Source organism: Propithecus coquereli, unplaced genomic scaffold (genome assembly GCF_000956105.1).
Source record: "Propithecus coquereli isolate 6110/MARCELLA unplaced genomic scaffold, Pcoq_1.0 Scaffold88, whole genome shotgun sequence".
Taxonomy (NCBI): Eukaryota; Metazoa; Chordata; class Mammalia; order Primates; family Indriidae; genus Propithecus; species Propithecus coquereli.
The window spans coordinates 9,799,725-9,820,513 of NW_012155062.1; the positions used below are offsets into that span (position 1 = coordinate 9,799,725).

General features: G+C 49.9%; 1 protein-coding gene across 1 annotated transcript in view; it reads right to left on the reverse strand.

The window, feature by feature from the left end:
• Positions 1-20,789, reverse strand: part of EDAR (ectodysplasin A receptor) — an 81,210-nt gene that overhangs the window by 30,732 nt on the left and 29,689 nt on the right. The gene's annotated exons all lie outside the window — the stretch shown is intronic.

Sequence of the window (20,789 nt, forward strand, 5' to 3'; positions counted from 1 at the left end):
TCTAACCCAAACAAGTTTTACCTGGGATTCTGGTATTAACTAGCCTGGCTCTACAAAGAGAAATGATGTGCTCACGTGAACACCTAAGTCCCCCTATTGCCGCACTCTAGTCACTGTTGTTGGGCTTTGACACATCAGTATGCACTCTTCTAGGGGCTGAGTTGTACAAGGAACCTTCCAGAATCAACCACTGACTGAGACCAGAAGTCCAGCTGGACCTTGGGAACCGCCCCCCCCAAGAACTTTCACCCTCAGAATCCCCTTGTCCTTAGTGAGGCACCCTGGTTGTGACAACCAGTAATTCCCAATCCCACATACCAATGCCGATAAAAACGCCATGATGGACGGGCATGTTCTTTCTCTCTTCCCTCCTTTCTCCCTCTCCCCAGCTCCCTCCCTTCCTTCCTTTCTTTTGGAACAACATCCTGAAGGCATTAGGGAGAAAAGAAGCTGAAAGATTATTTATTGGAAATCAAGAAATTAGGTTGCAGAATGCGGGGGCAGCTGAGTAAGTCAGGAGCTGGGAACAGAGAGTGGGTGGGTGACCAGGGGACCAGCTGGTGGGGCAGGGTGCTGCTCAGGGGGGCAAACCCCTTGAGTGGACGAACATGCATAATCTTCTTTTCCAAATCCCCCAGGCCTCAAAAAAGGCCTCCCTTGGGGAGACTTTTGGAAAGAGAATGCACATTTAGGAGAAGCACTCAATGCATAAGCACGCAGAGGCTGGTGAGGGACAGCATCTGACACTCTTCCTGAGGGCCCCGGGAGGACACCTATCCTGCCACCCCACGAGGGGAGCAGCACACGCCCTGGCCCCCGTCAGAGGAGGGTGGATAAGATCCAGGCGGGGCCTGTGGATATCACGCTTCTTTACCATTGCAACAAACGAGAAGCCAACACAAAATCCTACAGAACTTCAGTCCCTGGAACAGCATTCAAGTCTCTACCACCTGTTGTTGAGTGAAAAAGAAATCGTACAGACAGTGCTCCGTGGCTGTGTTTGTAAAGATTTCTCTATGCACGGAAACGGGTCTGGAGTGACACCCACTATGCTTCTAACAGAGATTTTTTGGCAGGAATAAAACTACGTGGGGTGACCATGGACTGAGGGAGGGTTATGAGGAATATTCAACTTTTTATTTTATGCAGCTCTGCATTGACTAATGGTTTAGAAGAGTTGCACACAAACTTTGTGATCAGGAAACAAGGCCATAAAGACATTTCACTCTGGGAAAAAGCGCCTCTCCCTTGTTGTCCCAGGGGGTGACTAGGGTCACTGACAAAGGCTCGTGGGGTTGGGGCTGGGGCTGGCTCTTTCCCTGGCCCCGGCTGTCTGGCTCCATGACCTTGCAGGTGTCTCTCGCTAGGTGGGTACCACCAGGTGGCCTTTGGGAAGGGTTAGGTTTCCCGACTCTCTTGAAGAGACACCAAAGCTGCCTTTTCGCACTTTCTAGCACACTGCCTTGCACTTCAGTGCTGCACTTACATTTGGAAAACACTGAACGGAGGCAAGATTAAAGAACCAGCCACCCAGTGGTGAACTCACTGGGTGTTTTCCTTCTAGCAACCGAGCAAGCCAGGGCAGGCAGCGAGGGGCGGCTGGGGTGGGGGGACCTGACCTGCAGCCTGCCAGCGGGGGAGGGCCAGGTGCCAGCAAAGGCCCCACAGGGAACCCACGGGGAGCCTGCCCCCTCGGCCCAAACGCTCTGGCCTTGCCTTCAGGATGGCGGGGTTAGCAGAGATGAATTTCCACCGAGTCTGTGAATAGGGCCAGAGGCTCTCTGCAGGGCTGGAGGCCTTCCAAGAACCGTATTAATGGCTTCTAATTTAATTGACTTCTAATTATAGCGCAGCCTTGGAGGCCTTCCCTGAATAACTGAGAAGGGCCGGGCCTGCCGCACCTTGGTGTTAACCAGGAGCACTTACTGAAAGGCTCATTAAAGATGTTCCCAGGTAAACCCAAGCGGACAGAAAAGGAAAACAAATAAATAGATACAGAAAGCAAAACAAAAAGTCTGTGGTTTGGGATGCATTTTACTACCATTACCAACTTCTCCAGGGGGGTGGGTGGGCCCAGGGAGAGAAGCCTGGGGCTGCTCTGCTAGGGTCCACCTCTGAAAACTGCAAAAGCTCAGTGCCAGGAGTCATGACCTCCTGTCTGTGCAACTTTGGGGGCCGCCATCCCTGTGCAGGGGGCACCTCTGCCCATCAGCGCCTATCACTGCTGCCAGAGGCATGAGGCCAAAGAGCTGAGCGGGCTGTGACTCCACTGGTGCGCTGAGCCCCTTACTGTGGTGGTGACAGGGAGGTGGGGCCTTGTCTCCATCCGTCTGTGCTGCTGTCACAGAATCCTGCACTCTGGGTAATTTATAATGAACTGAGATTTATTTGGCCCACGGTTCTGGAGGCTGGGAAGTCCGAGATGGCGGGACCGCATCTGGGGAGGGCCCTTTTGCTGCATCAGAACACGGAGCGGAGCGTCACATGGCGAGACAGTGCCAGAGGGGCTGGACTGGCTCTTAGAACAAGCCCACTCTTGAGATGAGGACATGATATTCACGAGGGCAGAGCCCTCGCAGCCTCATCACTTTCCCACCTCTCAACCCTGCTGCACTGGGGCTTAAGTTTTTAACACATGAACTTTGGGGAACACATTCAAACTAGAGCAGCCCCGAAATGTCTCTTCCCGTCCACGAGCAGACAAGGCTGCTGCGTGACTTGTGGAATTGGCTACTTGGCTGATATCTGGGTCAGGGGTCTGCAAACTGAAGCCCACAGGTGAACCCAGCGGGTGCTGGGAACACTTACTGGAGTCCAGCCACACTTGTCACCTAGGGCCCGTGGCTATTTGATGATATAACAGAGACCTTACAACCAGGTGAGCCTAGACTATCTCCCATCCGGCCCTTCAGGGAAAAGGTTTGTGTGCCCCTTACCTCCCCTGCCCTCCTCTTGCCCATTCTCTCCTCTGCTCCTTCCTCAACAGGACTGCCACCTGGAGTAAGGACACGCCCTAACTGGGTCAGCTTGTCACTTCTGAACTCGGCCCCTGCCCAGCCACTGCTCTGGCTTAATCCTCACCACCCCCACCTTGCACTTTCCTGCTCAGAGCGGGGTCCCTGGACGTGGCACCAGCGTCACTCGAGAGCTTATCAGAAATGCAGAATCCCAGGCCCCACCCAGACCTGCTGCCTGGGAGTCTACTTGTCGGCCAGATCCATGGGTGGTCTGTGTGCACATTACAGTTTGAGGCGTGCTGGTCTAGATGGCCTCTTAGGAACATCTTGCTGGGGGGAGATGTTTAATGTTTAATTAATGTTTAATTCCCTCCGGGCACCCAGGAAGAAAGCCTTGGCTGGGTCTCCCCCTCCTTAAATTCTAGTCCTCTTCCAAGGAACAAATACTGTCGTTCGCTCCCCCACCCATGCTCTGCACTGGACACTATGATTCCCTTAATCTTGTCAGGTTGTTCATTCATTCACCCGTCATTTATTCAACAAACATCTGTGGAGCTGCTCCTGTGTAGCAGACTTATAGACCCTAGGGATGGGGACAGACAGACAAGACAAGGTCCCCATCCCACTGGACCTTCATCTGTACAGGGAGATGGACACTGAACACATCATTCTACGTGAGTCTGGGCCCATTTTCCTGGGCTCTCCCACCCAGTTTCCTATCTGGGCGGCTTGCCTGCACCTGGAGGTGTATCTGCCTCCAGGCCACAGGCACAGCCCAGCACAGGAAGAGGGTGGCCGTCCTCCCTGTTAGTCACCACTTTTGGGACACAGAAAGTCACCACCTGGGCTAGCAGACAGTCCAGCCTCTGGGGGTGTCACTTTCTTCTACCCAGCTGGGGCACCCCTTGTACCCATGGACCACCCTCGAATGTGAAGGTGCTACCTCTCCCAAAAGGGTTACTTCCTCTGGGGGAGCCACACAGAGGTCCTGCCCACCCAGAGTCTGTGGGAGTGGGCGGAGGCCAGGCGGCTGTGGGAAGCCTCCGCAGGAAGGAGCCTTGGAGTTACCGCTTAATGTGCGTCAGGCGGGTGTGCCTTGTGTCTTTGGCCCCTTCCCACCCCTCCAGCGTGGTCACCTGCCAGAGGGTGCTCAAAAGGTCTGGGCCCTATTAACTGATCAACACATAAGTGCACATATAAGAATAACATCTATTGGATGTTGGGCTGGGGGGAGGGGGGAGGAGGGAGGAGGGGACAGGTATATGCATACACAAAGAGTGCAATGCGCACCGCCCGAAGGATGGACATATTTGAAACTCGGACTTGGGGGGAAGGGGGGAGCAAGGGCAACATACGTAACCTAAACATCTGTACCCCCATAATATGCTGAAATAAAAAAAATATATATATGCATAAAAAAAAAAAAAAGGTCTGGGCCCTTGGCCTCATCTGGCCGCAGTGCCTGGGAGCAGAGACCCACGGGCACGGATCGCCTAGGGTGGCCGCATCAAGGACGGCACAGGGGATGGGGCCATGGGCCACCTGGCTTCTCGGTATAAGCTCTTAGAAGGCAAGAGGGAGGTGGTGGCCACCGCCCAGCCCATGCCAGCACTGCCTCTCCTCCTCGGCCCCCACAGGGGAGGCTGCTGGTGGTCCCCTCCCCGAACCCAGCAGGCTTCCTCTGCTCCTCACACCCAGGCCCCCACTTCCCACCCACACAGACTACCCTGCTCCCACCAGAGCCGGGGGAGGTCATCATCAGCGCAGCCGAAAGCCCTTGCACTTGATGTGGGGCCCTAGTGTCAGCGGACAGACGGTGCTGACTAACGCTGGTAGTGAAGAGATGAACTCACTCTTTCCACTTCTGTTTCATTGGGTCTGTTTCCCTGGAGAACTCGGAAGAGCAGAGAAGGACTCCTGGAGGGACCGATGTCTCCCAGCCCCAGCCGAGCTTGGGGTGAGGCTCTGCCTTGCTGGCCTGGGGTGATCAGTGATTTTTCAGCAAGGGGCCCCACTTCCAATTCGCACTGGGTCCCACAAATTAAATATAGCGGGGCCTGTTCCCAGCCACTCTGGCCAGCAGGCATCAGAGGCCTGGTCGAGGCCATGGGCGCCTCTCCTTCCCAGGCTGGGGCAGGACCCAGGGGCCCAGCACATGCTGCCGAAACAGAGAGGCTTGGCGGGAGAGCGCACTGGGGGCCCAGAGCTTTCAACATCGCACGCGTTGTTACAGAACTGGCCGGCTTTCTTTACCATCGCACTGAAAACTGTCGTTCAGAAACTCCCTGGTGAAGACTTCAGGCTGTGAGGGGTAGAGTGACCTCCAGCAGCATCTCAAGGGCAGCCCGCCGTGTCCACACATTCTCCCCAGGCCGCATTTGTGCTTGGAAATACAGAGCACATATATGTATACATGTGTATGTGCGTGTATGTGTAAATGTCAGTGTGTGTGCTTGAGTGTATATGTAAATGTGTATGTATGTCGATGTATGTGTGAGTGTACATATATATGTATGTATGTAAGTGTGTTTATGTGTATATGTGTGTGAGTGTATGTATATGTGTATATGTGTGTGTATGTGTGTGCATGTGAGTGTGTGAGCATATGTGTAGGTGTATAGATGTTTGTGTGTATGAGTGTGTGTGTGTATGAGCATGTGTGAGTGTGTGAGTGCATGTGTATGTGAGTGTAGGTATGTGAGTGTATGGGGGTGTGTGCATGTGTGAGTGTATGTGCATGTGTATGTATGTGTGTATGTGAGTGTGTACGTGCATTCGTGTATGTATGCATGTGTATATACGTATGAGTGTATGTGTGTGACAGTGCATGTGTGCGTATGCATGTGTGTCTGTGAGTGAATGTATATGTGTGAGAGTGTATGTATATGTGTGTGAGTGTATGTGTTTGAGTGTGTGTGTGTGAGTGTGTGTGTGAGTGTGTATTGTGTGTGTGAGAGAGAGTGTGTATGTGTATATTTATACATAAATTTTTTTTAAGGTCCCAGATCTTCCCTGTTGGGGCATCTGCTCAGGTGCCACCTGGCTGCACCCACTATGGTTTACTCAGGACGGTTCTTGGGCTCCAGCTTTTGCTTCTTGTAGCAGCCTGTTGCTGTAGGAGCCTGTTGCCGTAGCGGCCTGTTGCCATAGCAGCCTGTTGCCATAGACTGGGTGAAAGGCACGTGGCAGCTTCCATCATAAGATGTTTATGTGGTACCTGCTGTGTTCTAAAAGGGTTAATAGAAGACACAGTCTACAGGTTATCACAGAAAAGCAGGATTTTCCCAAAGTTGCAGGGCAGGGAGCCACGGAGGCTGGCTGTGGAGCCTCTGGGTGGAAGGGGCCGTGGGGACCAGTCACCCTGTGGGCAAACCCGACACCCTCACGCCCAGTAGCCCACCTGGGAGGTGCTCACAAAGCCTGGCCCAGCAGACCTGCACCCTGGGGTGGGGTCTTCCCAGAAGATGCTGACAGTTTGATGGTTTGTGTTGAACATTTAAAAGGAAAGTCTCCAAGTTCCACTTGTTAATCTGAAGTGAAGTAATACTCAGGAAATAGATATTCTTGCACACACAGAATAATAAATATAACGCATGAAACATTTATTTACTCTTGACACCTTCCAGGTTTTCTTTCGAAAGCTCACCACTAATACCCATCAGCATGTGAAACTATTTGGAATTCTGCAGGGATCATTAGCTCTTCAGCAGCAGAATCCAGAGAGGCAGCAAAGAGCAAGGGAATCAGTCTTTTGGAAATATCTGTTCACATCTCGTCTTTCTACATGACTCAACTTTTCCTGTTAGTCTTCATTTTCCTACGTATGAACCAGTGACTATGGTTATTGCTTCTGAAGTGCAGTAGTGCAATGGCCTAAAAACATTTCTAAACCCCAAACTATTATTATTGCTTGTCAGACTAGGTGTGGGCTCCCCAGAACACTAACAACATTATTAAGCAGATGCATGTGCGTCTGTGCAGAGATACAACTGAGCCTGGCGCCCTGAGCAGCAGGGAAGCTCCCTCAGCATTCAGCACAGGATGTGGGGTTCGGCGTGGGGTGCTCCATGGTCTCAAAGGCTTATTCATGGAAATCATGTGGCTAGCAAACACCCATCAGAAGTTCAGAAGGAGAGCAATTATCCTTATCCAAATTTCCTGCCGCAAAGGTATGTGTTCACAGTTTCACATCTGTTTCATTTATGCTTCAGAGCTAAAACTGTAAAAGTGACGAGCCTGGAGAAGCTTTGGGTAAAAAAAATCCCTATTTTATTGCCTTATCAAAATTTAGTAAAATCATTTTCAGGGGAAAGCAGGAAAGTTATTGTAACTAAATGCATTGCTTTAAATTACAAAACGCAAGTTTTTCTAGGACTCTTATGGAAGTATATGAACACGCCGCTCTCCAGCACTTTAATATTCATCCAACCATCCTTCCATTTGTTCATCTGTCTGTCCATCCACCCACACATCCACCCAGCCATCTGTTCATCCGTCCACCTGTCCATCCACCCATGCACATGGTATTTATCAAGCACCTGTTCTAGCCCAGGCTGAACGACAATCACATCAACACCATCCAGTCCTGGCCGTGCCTCCCCCTTGGTGGCGGCCACGGAAAAGTTGCCACAGCACAGAGAGACCCACACTGAGGAGGGAGTAGTGCTCGTGTGGCAGGAGCACATGGGTGTGTCATGTAGGGGAGAACCTGACCCACTCAGAGAGTCAGGAGGACTGTCCCAGACCCCAAGAAGGGAGGACGGCCAGGAGGACGGTTATGAGCCAGGACTCATAACAGGAGAGTAGAGAGAAAGGAAGAGGGAACATCAGGGGCTGAGCCTGAGAGGAAGGAAGACATGTCCCATTAGGGAACTGGGAGTCCCAGCGTATGCCCTCTAGGGTCAGCGCTCTACCCTTTTCTCTTAGCAAAGAGAATGAGTTATTTCCCAGACTGCATTCTGATGAAATCAAGAACACTTTTTCTGCCAAGGGGCTACTTCACAGCAAAACCAGAACAAGAGCATAATCCACAATTACTGAAGACACTACTGGAATCCCAAACCATGTTAGCCAGACAGAAGATACCAGTTTGACAGCGATGACATTCTCCAAGTAAAGGAAGCTGAAGAAGATAAACCACTTACTGGCACTGGGATAAACAGAGTCCAAGTTAGCTACAAAGCTGCTGCCAGCAAGGAAGCAAGGAGATGGGGACAATGATTGCTATCATGATTTGCCCCGAGGGCCCCCAGAGGGCTTGCTGCTGCTCTGAGGACTGTCACTGTGGGTAACTGAGATGGTTCCCACATGGGTGGCCTCTGCAGAGGCCAGGGCCTCCTGAAATGGTCTGGAAAGGAAGGTGGATTGAGCAGGGACAGGCACAGGGTGTGCGGCTCTTCCATGCCGAGACCTACCACGCCCCCACCACGCTGCAGCCCCCACCACCCTCTGTCCCCTGTCTTCCTGGATGTCCCTTTGAAGTCACCGTGAGCCTGGAGAGTGGAGAGGAAGCCTCGAGTGGCCTATGACCTCTGGTCCCTGCCTCGGGCCACACCCGAGCCTCAGATGGGCTGGAGAGAGGGCAGCCAGGCCCTCTATGCGTCCTCTGCACCGAGCATCTCGTGCCGTCGTCACGTAGCGCAAATGTGGAGTTACATGCAGAGTGACAGAGGACCTGCTTCTGAGCAAAGAGTAAGCACTATTATGACACATCACAACACGTGACATGCTGCACACGTGGTGGCCCAGATGTGGGCAGGCACATCCAAGTTTGAAATAGTTCAAAATGATGAAAGTGGCATTCTCGGAGTCTGCGTGTGTCCCAAGAACCTGTGAGTTTATTGTCCTGGTTAAGGGCACATATTTTTATATTCTTATCGCTAAGACTATAATTTTTAAAAAGTCAGCTTCGTTGGGGTGCCACTTCCTCACTATAAGCCTCACACATTTCCAGGCACAGGTGGATGACTGACAATGTGTGTGCACACCGTGCAGCCAGGCCCGTCCTTTCCCAGAGGGTCTCCTGTGCCCTTTGCCATCATCTGTCCCCACCCCGGGCCTCACCAGTCCAGTTTTTGTCACTGTAGATTAAAAGAGATTTTGCCTGTTCTAGATCCTCATACAAATGGAACTGGGCAGCAATGCCTGCGATTCAACTGCACTGTAAGAACCAGCAGTGTGTACCTTTTCGTTGCTGAGTAGTATTTCATTGAATTAATAAACTGCGATGTTTATCCATTTGCCCATTTGGTTTCTTTTTGCCAAGATTACATTTGTGAAATAGCTTTTTGTTGTCTTCCTGACCTGGGCACTCCTGACCTTATGTTTGATGTAAGTGTCTAAAATACCAGGCAGGTTCCAAAGGGGCTGCCCTGGCTCTTGTCTGACTCTGTTGTGAACCCTCCCAGAGGAGGGTACTGATGGGCTCCAGCCCTCCTCCCGGTCACCAGTGCCAGCTGGAAGGCACTGCGCTTCTGAATGGCTTCCATTCTCTGGGAAGGGTCCCTGGAGACACCCCTTGCCCCACTGCAGCTGCCAGGAAGACACATATAGTTCTGAGGGCCCCCCGCCACTAGCCAAGAGCATGGCCAAAAGGGAAGGATCAAGGGGGTAGAAAAATGACCATGTTGGCCCAGAGCTACTCCCAGTGAATGCTTGTCAAAAAGTCACTTTGGAAAGATTATGAGAGCATAGTAAAAACAGCAGCTTGCTCACCATCATAAATAGTCAATATGACCCTTGTGTCCTAGGATCTGATATGCTCGCACACGGAATCAGCTCAGAGAAGCAAACCTCTGTGTGTGTGTGTGTGTGTGTGTGTGTGTGTGTGTGTGTGTATGTGTGTCCCTTGCTACCCGCGGGCACTGTGGCCTGGCCTCCTCTCAGCCCCGGGATGAACATGCACGTCCAGAGAGACCGGGAAGCAGGTAGCTCCATGGTGGGTGTGGGTTTATCAGGTCACAGCTGGAAAAACTCTGGGGTGAGAAGAGCCCTGCCCACTCAGTGGCTCCCTGGGCTGGGGAAGGCAGAGGCCTCCCACATGCCCCTTGTGTGATGGACACTGTGTGAGTGCCCGAGAGAAGCTTCCTCGGATTTCCTCCAGAAGCTGTGTTTGGGAGTGGACTGCAGGCGTGTTTGCTGCTGCGCCCATCGCTCAGCCTGCTGAGTGTCTGTGGAGGGCGGACCCAGTGCCAGGCCTCTCCCTTAACCCACCGAACATTACAAGGGAGGCACTTACTACTCCTCGTTTAACCCACGGAGTCCCTGGAGGTCCAGAGAAGTTGAGTGACTTGTCTGAGTTCGTATAGACAGAGGTGGGAGAACTGGGACGCACCCCTAGATCTGGTAGACTTTCCGCCCTTCTACACAGTGGGAACAGGAGCCCAGGAGCCACAGAGAAAGGCTGGCAATGGCTGGGGTAGGGGAGGAAGGGAACCAAGATGGTAAAGGAGGCCAGGCTCAGAGCGCCGTGGACTTTGCTCCCCCAACTCCGTGGACCTGCGGTAGGTGGAAAATTGTTGACGAGGCCGGGTGAAGCACAACGAACCGTGGGGACAGCAGGGGCCAGTGTTCCTGTCTCCCTCCTTCCCAGAAGATGTAAACGGTGGCCTCGCTTCACGCTGAGTGGGCTGGGGAGGCAGGTGATCCCGCCATCCGCCTCCCACACCAGTGGCCTTTGAAGATTTCTGGAGCCACTTGGTTCCAGCGCATTCCTGTAATCTCCTCTCCCCTTTCAACACCAACCAGCCTCACTCCCAGGTACAGCCCTGGCAGTTTGGACTCCCAGGAAGGGTTCATGCCCTGAGAACTTCGGCGGGGCAGGTGTGCTAAGAAAACTTTAACAGCAGTAACAAAAACATCTTCGTGCACCCAGTCTTTTAAGTTTGAGTGGGTAGGATTCTTGTTTGTTTGTTCACAAGTAGATGGATCGCCTCCCTGCCCCTAAGCCTGGGATTAGACCATTCCCTCCCGGCCCCCGCCCTCGCCAACGTGGAAATAACCCAGCGCAGATGGCATTTCATCAGGCAGGTGACCCGGATGGTGCAGGGCTATAAATAACCATTAAATGTCCCTTCCAGAGAGGACTTTTTTTCCCTCCTTAAATTCGAGTCCCAGCATGAAGAAGTAACTCGTAAATTTGGATCCTTCCTGTTGAACTCAGGGTCTTGTTCTACTGGTTTGAAAGAGAATTTGTTTTCTTGTACGGTAATGGCAAGGCCTTGAGGAGGGCAGACTCCGCAAGGGCACCTTGTGGGTTTAGCAGACACACTGAGCCGGTCTGCTCTGAGTCTACAGGGCTCTGCTGAACTGCTGAGAAACAGAGGGGAGCGTTTACATCCCCCAGAGCCTGGGGACATTTGAGTGGAGAATGAAACCTCTTATTTCTGGCTTAATTCATTCTTCATACAGTTAAATTGTGCATTAATGGGATACAGATTTGACTACAATCACATTGTATTCATTTTCCTACCCCGTGCCTTTCTTCAAGTTGAAGGAACTGCTAAAGCCCTGAACAGACTTCTGATTGAAAGTGGGAGCAATGGCCTTGTTGAAACAGGCAGTGACTAGTCTGAATGCTCCAGAACCAACCCAATGAGCATCAGTCACCACAGGTTTGGGAGTACTTGCTTCTGAACTCAACGAAACTTTCAGAGCAAAGACTGTGGTGTATTTTTCTTGGCCTGGTGTGCTGAATGACAGCAGGAGTCCTTAGTTGGCTCTGTCTTACTGGGATGCTGGTGTCTGCTCTACAGTTTGGAGCAGACAGATCTGGCAGGCTGAGCACCCCACCTTTCCTGGGGCTGTACCCTGGCACCTTGCCGCAGCCCCAGGCTGGGCAGAGGGCTGGACTCTGGGCAGGGTTGCACAGGACCAGCCCCTGCGCTGATCTGTGACCTTGAATGAGTCATTCTGCTAAGCGTGACTCAGTTACCTTTCTTCCAGGACCAGGAGACGGGTCTTCCTGCCTGCCCACTTCTCAGAGGATAACATGAGGTAAATTCAGGTGGAAGCGCTTCGAATGTCAAAGGCTGGACGTAGAGTGGGTTTACTGAGGAACGTGCACGTGCGATTACTGTCCAGCCACATAGGAGCAAACACTGTTCCTGCCTCTGTTTGGCAGGAATGGTATTTTCTTTCAGAACATTTAGAATAGTCTGACAGTGGCTGCAACAAGGGCCATGGAGCTGACACCATTGCCTGTGACCTAACGGGGCTGTTACTCGGACTGTGGGCGAGGTAGGCTCTTCTGGAGGGACGAGGCTCCTGCGTGAGCAAACCGGGTCCTACTGCGGTAGGAGTTAGAACATCCCCACCCTCAGCAGACCTTCCCAAGACCTGCCGTGCTAGTGCCGGGGTGTGGGTGCCGGAGGGGCCCATGCAGCATAACCGGGTGTAGGCCCTGGGCTGGGAGGGAGGGGCTGCAGCGCTGCCACTGTGCAGAGGTGGGTCCTGTGGCACAGAGCAGGTGTCTGACAGAGGTCAGGGAGGTCACACAGAGGCAGGGAGAGGGCTGAGCCAGAGAGCCAACTGCAGAGGCCACGTTCCTAACTGCAGGCCGGAGGGTGCGTCCCCGCCCTCTCATCTGCCTAGAGGAGCTGCGGGTCTAGGGAGGTGCTCTGAGCCCTTTGACGTTAGCAGAAGGCCCGTGATGTCCTGCTTATTTGAAGCCTGGATGTTTCCCGGGGTAGAAAGGGGCAAGGCTTCCAGGATCACCATATCATACCACTTTGGTGATTTTTAAAAAATTGCAGCATGCTGCCTGGCTTGCATTAGTAGTTGTCAGCTTTCTGGCTTGAGCGTGCCAGGCATGCGCAGCGCCGCCTATCTGTGAGCGGGCCGGGGAGCTCGGTCTTGTGCGGGGACCAATGGCTGCAGGCGTGGCTGAGGCGCCCCTGCCCCTGCGCTGCGTGTATTCCAGGGCCAATGGGAACGCTCCGCCGGCGGCTGCAGCACATACCATCTAAAGACACGTTTTATGAGGTGTTTCATTATGCGTTTTCGTTTCCCTCTCGCAGTTCGAAGGCCATTCATTTATTTATTCCCATGCCAAGAGCCCCCAAGCGATGCCAAAGCATTTGGAAATAGACTATGCTGGTACTAAAATAAAATTTAAAAAATGTTAAAGCTTTGAGACCTATTAATTTATTAAATTCCTAAAAATCTCAGGGTCTTAACAGGAGCCAACAGAGGTCTGGGCAGAATGGATAAGGTTGGCTTGTAGGCACTGCATGCATTTTCAATACCAGCCACCAAAAAACACCAGGAAAAAGGAATGAAAACAACTGGAAAATAAAAATGCAACTACCTTCAAAAAAACTTGAGATATATTTTAAAAAGCCATGGATCCCAAATGGATAAACAAAATCTGGTCCATACACACAGTGGAATGTTATTCAGCCTTACAAAGGAGGGAAATCTTGACTCTTGCTACAACGTGGGTGAACCTCGAGGACAAGCCCATCACAGGAGGACGAATACTGGGTGATTCCACCTACGTGAGGTCCCTAGAGCAGCCACCTTCATAGAGACGGAAAGTAGATGGGGGTTGCCTGGGGGCAGATGTTACTTTATAATGAGATGTCTGTCCTATCCTACCCCTCCCTCTGGCACTTCCTCTAAGAGACAATCCAGCCAAACTGACATTCCCAGCCCATGTTGCATCTCCTCACTCATCTCTCTGCACTGGGTGGGAAGGAGGCGGCCCCTGGGAGGCCACCAGGTACTTGGTGCCCCTGAGCACACCCCAGTCCCCCCTGGCCATGCTCCACAGGCCTGGTGCAACCGTGCCTGGGGTGCGTTCTGGCAGCTGTGAGGAGCCGTTTGGTACACCCCCAGGCACAACCTAATATTCTCAGACCCCCGTACTGTATCACGGGCTCTTCAGATAGACCCTGTGCTCATGCCAGTGCCTGTAGGCAGGGCAGCTGTATGTCATGGTGACAGGAGTGGCACCTGGGACAGCACATCCCTGCATGTGTTCAGCACTGGCCCTGAACCTGCACACAGTGGGGCTTGGTGGAAACTCGTGGAGCTGAATTATGCACAAGGACAACCTCTTGGGAACAGATGTCAGGAATATTGGGAGCACCAAGCAATTCTTAAAATGTTAGCTCTCTGGCCAAAGAAAAATTTTATATACTAAAAAGGAAAGTTGTTTAGGAGTAAACTATTAATGTTTATTAGCTTTCATTTAATTTAATTAGCTCTGTGGGTCTTAATGGGAGCCAAGAGAGGTTCAGGAAGAATGGATACGGTTGGCTTCCCCGTTCTTCCCAGAACAAGGATACTATTTTTTTAGTAGAGCTCCTTGCTGCACTCCTTTCAAGTATTGTGGACTCCTTTGTTTTCACCCGTGTAAGAAGTAGCAGGACCCTTTACTGGGGAGATTTGAGGGACTTCACACACATGTACACACACTCTTAATGCCACCCTATGCCAGTAATGGTTGTTTCTGGGTGAGAATTGGGATTTTTTCCCCCTGCTTTCTTCTTTCATACTTTTCTATATTGCTTGATTTTATTTTTAAACTGTGAGCATAGGCTAACTTTTAATAAAAAAACCATTCTAAAGAAAAAAGCAATGCATTGATATTCATATGCATGATATCTGGTAATTTCGCTTTTCAGTTAGCCAGAGGACATGGCCCAGCCATCCCGTGCTGTCAGATGGCTGTGTTTGGCCCAGGCCAGCCACCAGTTGGCCCAGAATGACATCACCTGGTGCACCTGATGACTCTATGGGACCATCATCTTCCTGCTGCCATCACTCCTTAGAAATCAACCTTCAAACCAACGAACAAATTGCGATTAACTTCACCGTGAAAACATTTTTTTTCCTAAAGATTGTGATGAGATGCCTCCTCCAGCCCATAAAAAAGAATCACTTGAGTTTGGAGAACTGGTTTTGAGCTGCAAGAACTTATCACCCAAGGAGAAGGGAACACAGGTATCTGATTGCTTCCCAAACTCCAAAGAGCGACACCGGTGAAATGCCGTGTGCACCCTCCAAGTAATCATGGGCCTTAGAAGCAGACGTGACTGGAAAATGACCTCAGAAGAACACGGCCCTTCCAATCAAAGATTCTATGAGCTCATCAAGGCCCATCTCTCATTCCCCGAGGTTTTTGCAGAAACTGTGTGTTTGGGAGTAGGTAAAGTTCATCTCTGGCACTGTGGAGACTGGTGCAGCAAAGCAGACAAATCAGTCATCAGTCAGACGGTTGTGTTCCCAGAGCTCTGCCTGGGCTGCGGAGCGCGGGCAGGAGCCTTAGGGCACGACGGCTGACCTTGGAGGGGCCTCCCCACGGGGGGTGAGTGCAACACACAGAGGGACACGCTCAGCCCTATGAGGCAGAGCGGATGACAGCCCTTGGAGTATTTTATAGATAGCATGCTGTATTTCTGTTTATAAGGACTGAAGCCATTAAGAGCACATGAGCCAGCCAGGGCCACATGCGTCAGGGATGTACAAGTGACTATTTATTCCTTCGTGTTCCAACATGACGCGGCTAAAAGCTGCACAGTGTGTGACTTCATCCTGCACGCCACAGGGCACCAAGCCTGCGCTTCATATGTGACACATGTCACTTGCCATCACCTCTGCTCTGCTGGAGCTGCCTCCGAGCCCTCCCCAGGTCCCTGCCCTCACCCCCTCCCTGGTCCAGTCCCCAGGAAGTGTGAGCAAAATGTTTATCAGGGAGAGCTTCAGGGATCAACACCATGGGCAGAGGGGGTGCCCTGCAGAGGTGTCCTGAACCAGAGCAAGGGGACGGGGTCTTTATGCCTCCTCACCCACCAGGCCCCCAAGAAGGGGATGCGACCTTGGACGAGGCAGGCTTCTTTACCCAGGGGTGGCTGCCAGGTGGGACACTCGGCTTCAGCCTCTGCCACCACTGTCCAGTGTCTGGGAGGACTAACATTGTCTTGAAAGTGGCCAGCTGGGAGGCACACCTACTGTATATATCCCCAGTTACTTCTGGTGCTTGTTCCCCAGGCTGCGACCTACCCACTCATCCTGAGAGGATTCTATGCAGCCTGACGCTCTTTCTCGGAGGCCCCTCTTTGCCCTTTCCTGGTCATACTGGTTCAGACCCCCATGGCAGCTGTGTGTTCAATCTCAGCATCCATCTTCTGCATGTGCCCGGGCTAATGGCACCTAACTCCAATGACCACGCTTTAGTTCAGGTACTGAACAAAGACACACTGAACTTGGCAGACAGTCACAGAGAGCTGAACTATCGTTATTTCTGTTACCTGGGCAGCACTGTGTCTGAAGTCAACCTGAAAGGCCAACATGTCTTGCATGATGATTGTATGAATGGGTAATGGACTTCCAAAGAACTGAAAACAATTAAATATAAAGTACAGCTTGATGGAAGGGGCTTAGTGTTATAAAAATTTAAATGTGTGTTTGAAATTCATTGTTCCAAATCCTATATGCAATGTTTAATGGATGCTGGCTCATAGATAGCAGTAATGTGCTTCAGAGGCAAGAGCACTGGACCAGGATGGGCCCTGGGTAAGACACTTCACTAAAGCCTCCCCTATCTTCAGCCGTGAAGTGAGGGTGTAATACGAGACCATTTGTAAAGGTTCTCACATCTCCACCAGTCCGTGAGGTTCTTTTATGTTTATGATATGCAGTGAAAGCTCCTGGCAACAGTGTATCAGAGTGCTGGTGTTATGGACTACCCTATTATACCACAGGTACATCCCAATTAATCAAGCAAACATTATTATCCTCCCATGGGCTGCCAAGTTACCGAATGGACTACAAAGATGAATGAGACATAGAACAGCCCTTGAGGTCTAACGAAAGACCTTAGATCCTAGACAAATGACCATGAAGGCAGGACCAAGAATATTTCCATAAAGAAGCATAAGCATGGGTTTTCTCTTGTTTTTGCTTTGTTTTTTCATTTGTTTGTTTGAGGGAAGATCAAAAGGAGAAATCACATTGCTAGTTGGGAACACTGAGGAAGGTTTCATGGATGAAGTGGCATTTGATATTGTCTTAAGGTCTTGGGAAAGGGGACAGAATTTCAGGTGCATGGAAGGGCCAAAGTGGGGAGGTAGTAGATGGTGCTAGGGCAACACATTTACTTGTTTTGTTGAAATGAGGGGTTCATGGGAAGGGCACTGGGAGACTGGGAAGAAAGGTAGTTTGGGGACTGACTGCAAAAGACGATGATCAGGATTTTGTTTTCATTAAGTAGACAGGGAGTTTCTGAACAATGAGAGAACAAAAGAAAATCTTTTTCTTAAATCTCCCTTATTTAGATTAGAAAAGGTCAGCTGATCTGACTTCATTTCACTGCTTCTTTCTTCTACAGTCTCCAATATGTTGTTAAGCCCTTTTGATGAATTTTTCATTTTGGATACTATATTTTTCCATTCTAGAATTTCCTTTTTAGAAAACACTTTCACTTTGTCTGCTGAGATTCTCCATCTGTTTACTCATTATGTCCAACTTTTCCTTTAAATTCTTGGACAAATTAATATTAGTTGTTCCAAAGTCTTTGTTAATTCCAACATCTGGGTTATTTTAGGGTCTGTTTCTACTGACTACTCTTTTTTGGATTAGGGGTCACATTTTCTTACTTCTTCATATGTCTGGTAAGGTTTTCTTGTATGCCAGACATTGTCATAATATGTTGAACCTACTTTAAGGAGCACTGAGTTTTACTCTGGCAGGCATTAAATTAATGGAAGATCCTCCTGAACCTGTCAGTCTTGGCTTTGGTCTTTATTAGGGCTAGTCTATTTAGGTTTTTGCCTTTAGTCCCAAGGCATGATCCTCATTCCTAAGGCTGTGGTCCCCACCCCCTGGGCCACAAACTGTTAGGAACTGGGCCACACAGAAGATGAGCAGTGGGCAAGTAAGTGAGTGAAGCTTCATCTGTATTTATAGCTGCTCCGCATTACTTGCATCACTGCCTGAGCTCTGCCTCCCCCCTGACCCCCCCAGGTCTGTGGGAAATTGTTCCATGAAACCAATCCCTGGTGCCAAAAAGGTTGGGGACTGCTGTCCCAAGGTATGGACTTTCTGGAGTCTCAATTGAATGCCCAAAGTACTGGGTGAGGTTTCTGCACCCTGGCTAAGCCAGCACATCAGAATTACCTACCCCTGAGAGACTTCTGTGCTCTGCCCAGCCATCAGCCCCAGAACAGTTCTCTCTATTAGGTTGTGCTGAGTCTTGACCAAGGACCCATGAGGAACCCTCATGCTGATTTCTGGGACTCCCATCTCTCATCTTTGGTATCCTGTTCAACCAATTTTAGATACTTTATCAACCCCAAATTCCAAACTCTGCCTCCTCATCTCAGTAAGATATCTTTGCTGCTTGGCCCCACTGAAGTCTACCAAGTGCCTCTGGTTAGAAGGCTGGTAACTGGGTGTATTTTTCTTTTCCTAAGATTCACAGTCTTGTGCTGTTTGTTGTCTAATCCCTGAAAACAGCTATAGTCACCTCCCATACTTGTCCAGACCTGTAGTTGTCTTTGGTGGACCAGGATATGATGAGATGATTTTTAGGAGGAAGAATTTGGTGGTGTCATTGTGGGATGACTGTGAGTGATGAGACACTGGAGGCAGGTATGTGACCACAGGACCTAAGGTAGGGTGGTGGCAATGGAAACAAAGAGGAAGCACCTAGAAAACTGGTGGGAGGAGGCAAGTTAGAAGAAAATGGTTCTGAGGTTTTGAGCCTTTTCTCTGCTTTTTAACACCATCTGCATGCCCAAGAGTCAAATAATGTTCAACCCGATTGGTACAAAGGGTCAAGAATATGGATATTCTTTGAAATAATGCTTTTCTACAAACTATGAATGAGACACAAAAGATTACCAAGATCTTAAAACTTCTCAGGGATCTCTAAAAAAGCCTGATAAAGCCTCCCAAGGTCAGACAGAGAATCAAGGGAGCCCCTCTCTGTCCAAGACTACGGCTCCACAACTTCTTGATGTTGTGTCTCAGATAACCCAGTGAAGAGGAGTAACGCTCCTCATCCACCGATTACCTCACCACCTTCTTATAAAATCCTTCAGTTGTGGCAGCTCACATAACATAGGCAGCAGGTCCGCGCTGTGCCCTGCACCACCTTCTCTTCAGAATAAGGGATCCTGTTCCAGAGACCAGCAGGCAGATGGCGGTGTGCTGGACAGATGGCTATACATCATGACCTGCGACATACAGGGCTGCAATTTCCCCATCGTAGTGTGTTTACCATTGGAATGGTTCATTATTCAAAGGAATTTCGCAGACATTCTGCAGTCTACCTGCTTTCTCTTTTCCAAGTCTGGGGACTCTGCCAACTTTGGACAGATGTGGTGGCCTCTGTCCCTCTCATGTTGCCACCGGCCCTGAAACTATCCTTGGAAAAAGGCTCCCACCCACTGCCCTTGGCAAAATTGTGAAACATATGCTTTGCCCCTTTATCTTAATCAGTGCCCACCCCACCCAGCCCTGAGACCTGTATGGTGTTTTACCAGGCCCCTGAATTCTGTGCCTCTACCTGCTTTCCTCCGCCCCATTCCCTCAGTGACCTGGGGAGATAATCTTATACAGAAATTCATACTAGGTTGGAAGTGATTGGCATAACTCCCCCAGGGAGGCAGTCACAACTAATTTTAATAATAGCATCATAGGGCAGTGATTGTAAGAACAGGACCCTGGTGTCAGATTTCCTGGTTCAAATTCTAGCTTGATCATTTACCAGCTATGGGGGACTTTGGGCCAGAAATATCTCTGTGCCTTGTTTGTCTCAATAAAATTATGGTATTGCTAGAGCCTACCTCAGAATGTGAGGATTAATGGGATAAATTAAATGAGATGATGTATATAAAGTGCTTACGACAATAAGTGCTAACAAATGCAAGGTAGTGTAATTATTTCCAATTTTGGAAAAATTGGAAAGTAAGAGAAAAATATAAAGTGGAAATAAAAATCATAAGCCATCCATTTTGATGCATTTCCTTCAGTCTCTTATTTGTACAGACACAATGTCTCTTAAAATGAAATTAGGAGAGCAATGCACATGCTATGTGTGGTTTGCCTTTTTCAGTTTCTATAGCCTTAATTATTCTTAATGACGATCTTTTTAATGGGTTGAAAGTATTCCATTATATGGATGAATCATAATTAGATCAACCAATTCCCTAATATTCAACCTTCAAACTGGTTCCCAATTTTCACTTTCATAAATACTGTTACAACAAACATTTCTGTGCCTGCCTGGTGATACCTTTCTTACAAATTCTGAAGAGCAGAATTATGAAGATAAAGGGCATGATATTGTTAAGACCTAAAGATGAGAATGATGCTTGTAGAGGTGTTCTTTAAAACTTAGAAATGAGTTTGTTTGGTTTCAGGTTGGAACACTGTTTGCTTCTGAATACTGGACATTCCCGACACCACTCAAATCCCCCCACGTCCCCTATCAGCGGTGCACCCAGAGTCACTCCTATCAGCAGGCTCTGGTATTTGTAGGTCCGTTCTGGGCAGCCAAGAAGCTGCACATGGCATGGAAACCTACCAAGGTGCAAGGGGACCTCGGGTGCTTTTCTGGTTAGACAGTTGAATGAGTAAAATGTAAAATGTAAATGCCTGATTCTGGGCATCCTTCCATCTGCTCAGCTACCTTCTTGTGTTACCAGAATTTGCTGAAAATCTGACTTATGATTCATTTTGCATTTTCCTCCTTGTCCTGGACTTTTATGAATAGGATCTCAGGTTCTGAAGCTCGGCAGAAGAGGCGGTGGTTCTCTGACTGTGGGGGTTGCACAGGTTTCCACACTTTCCACGCCTCAATTTCTTTGACTCAAAGGGCGGTTA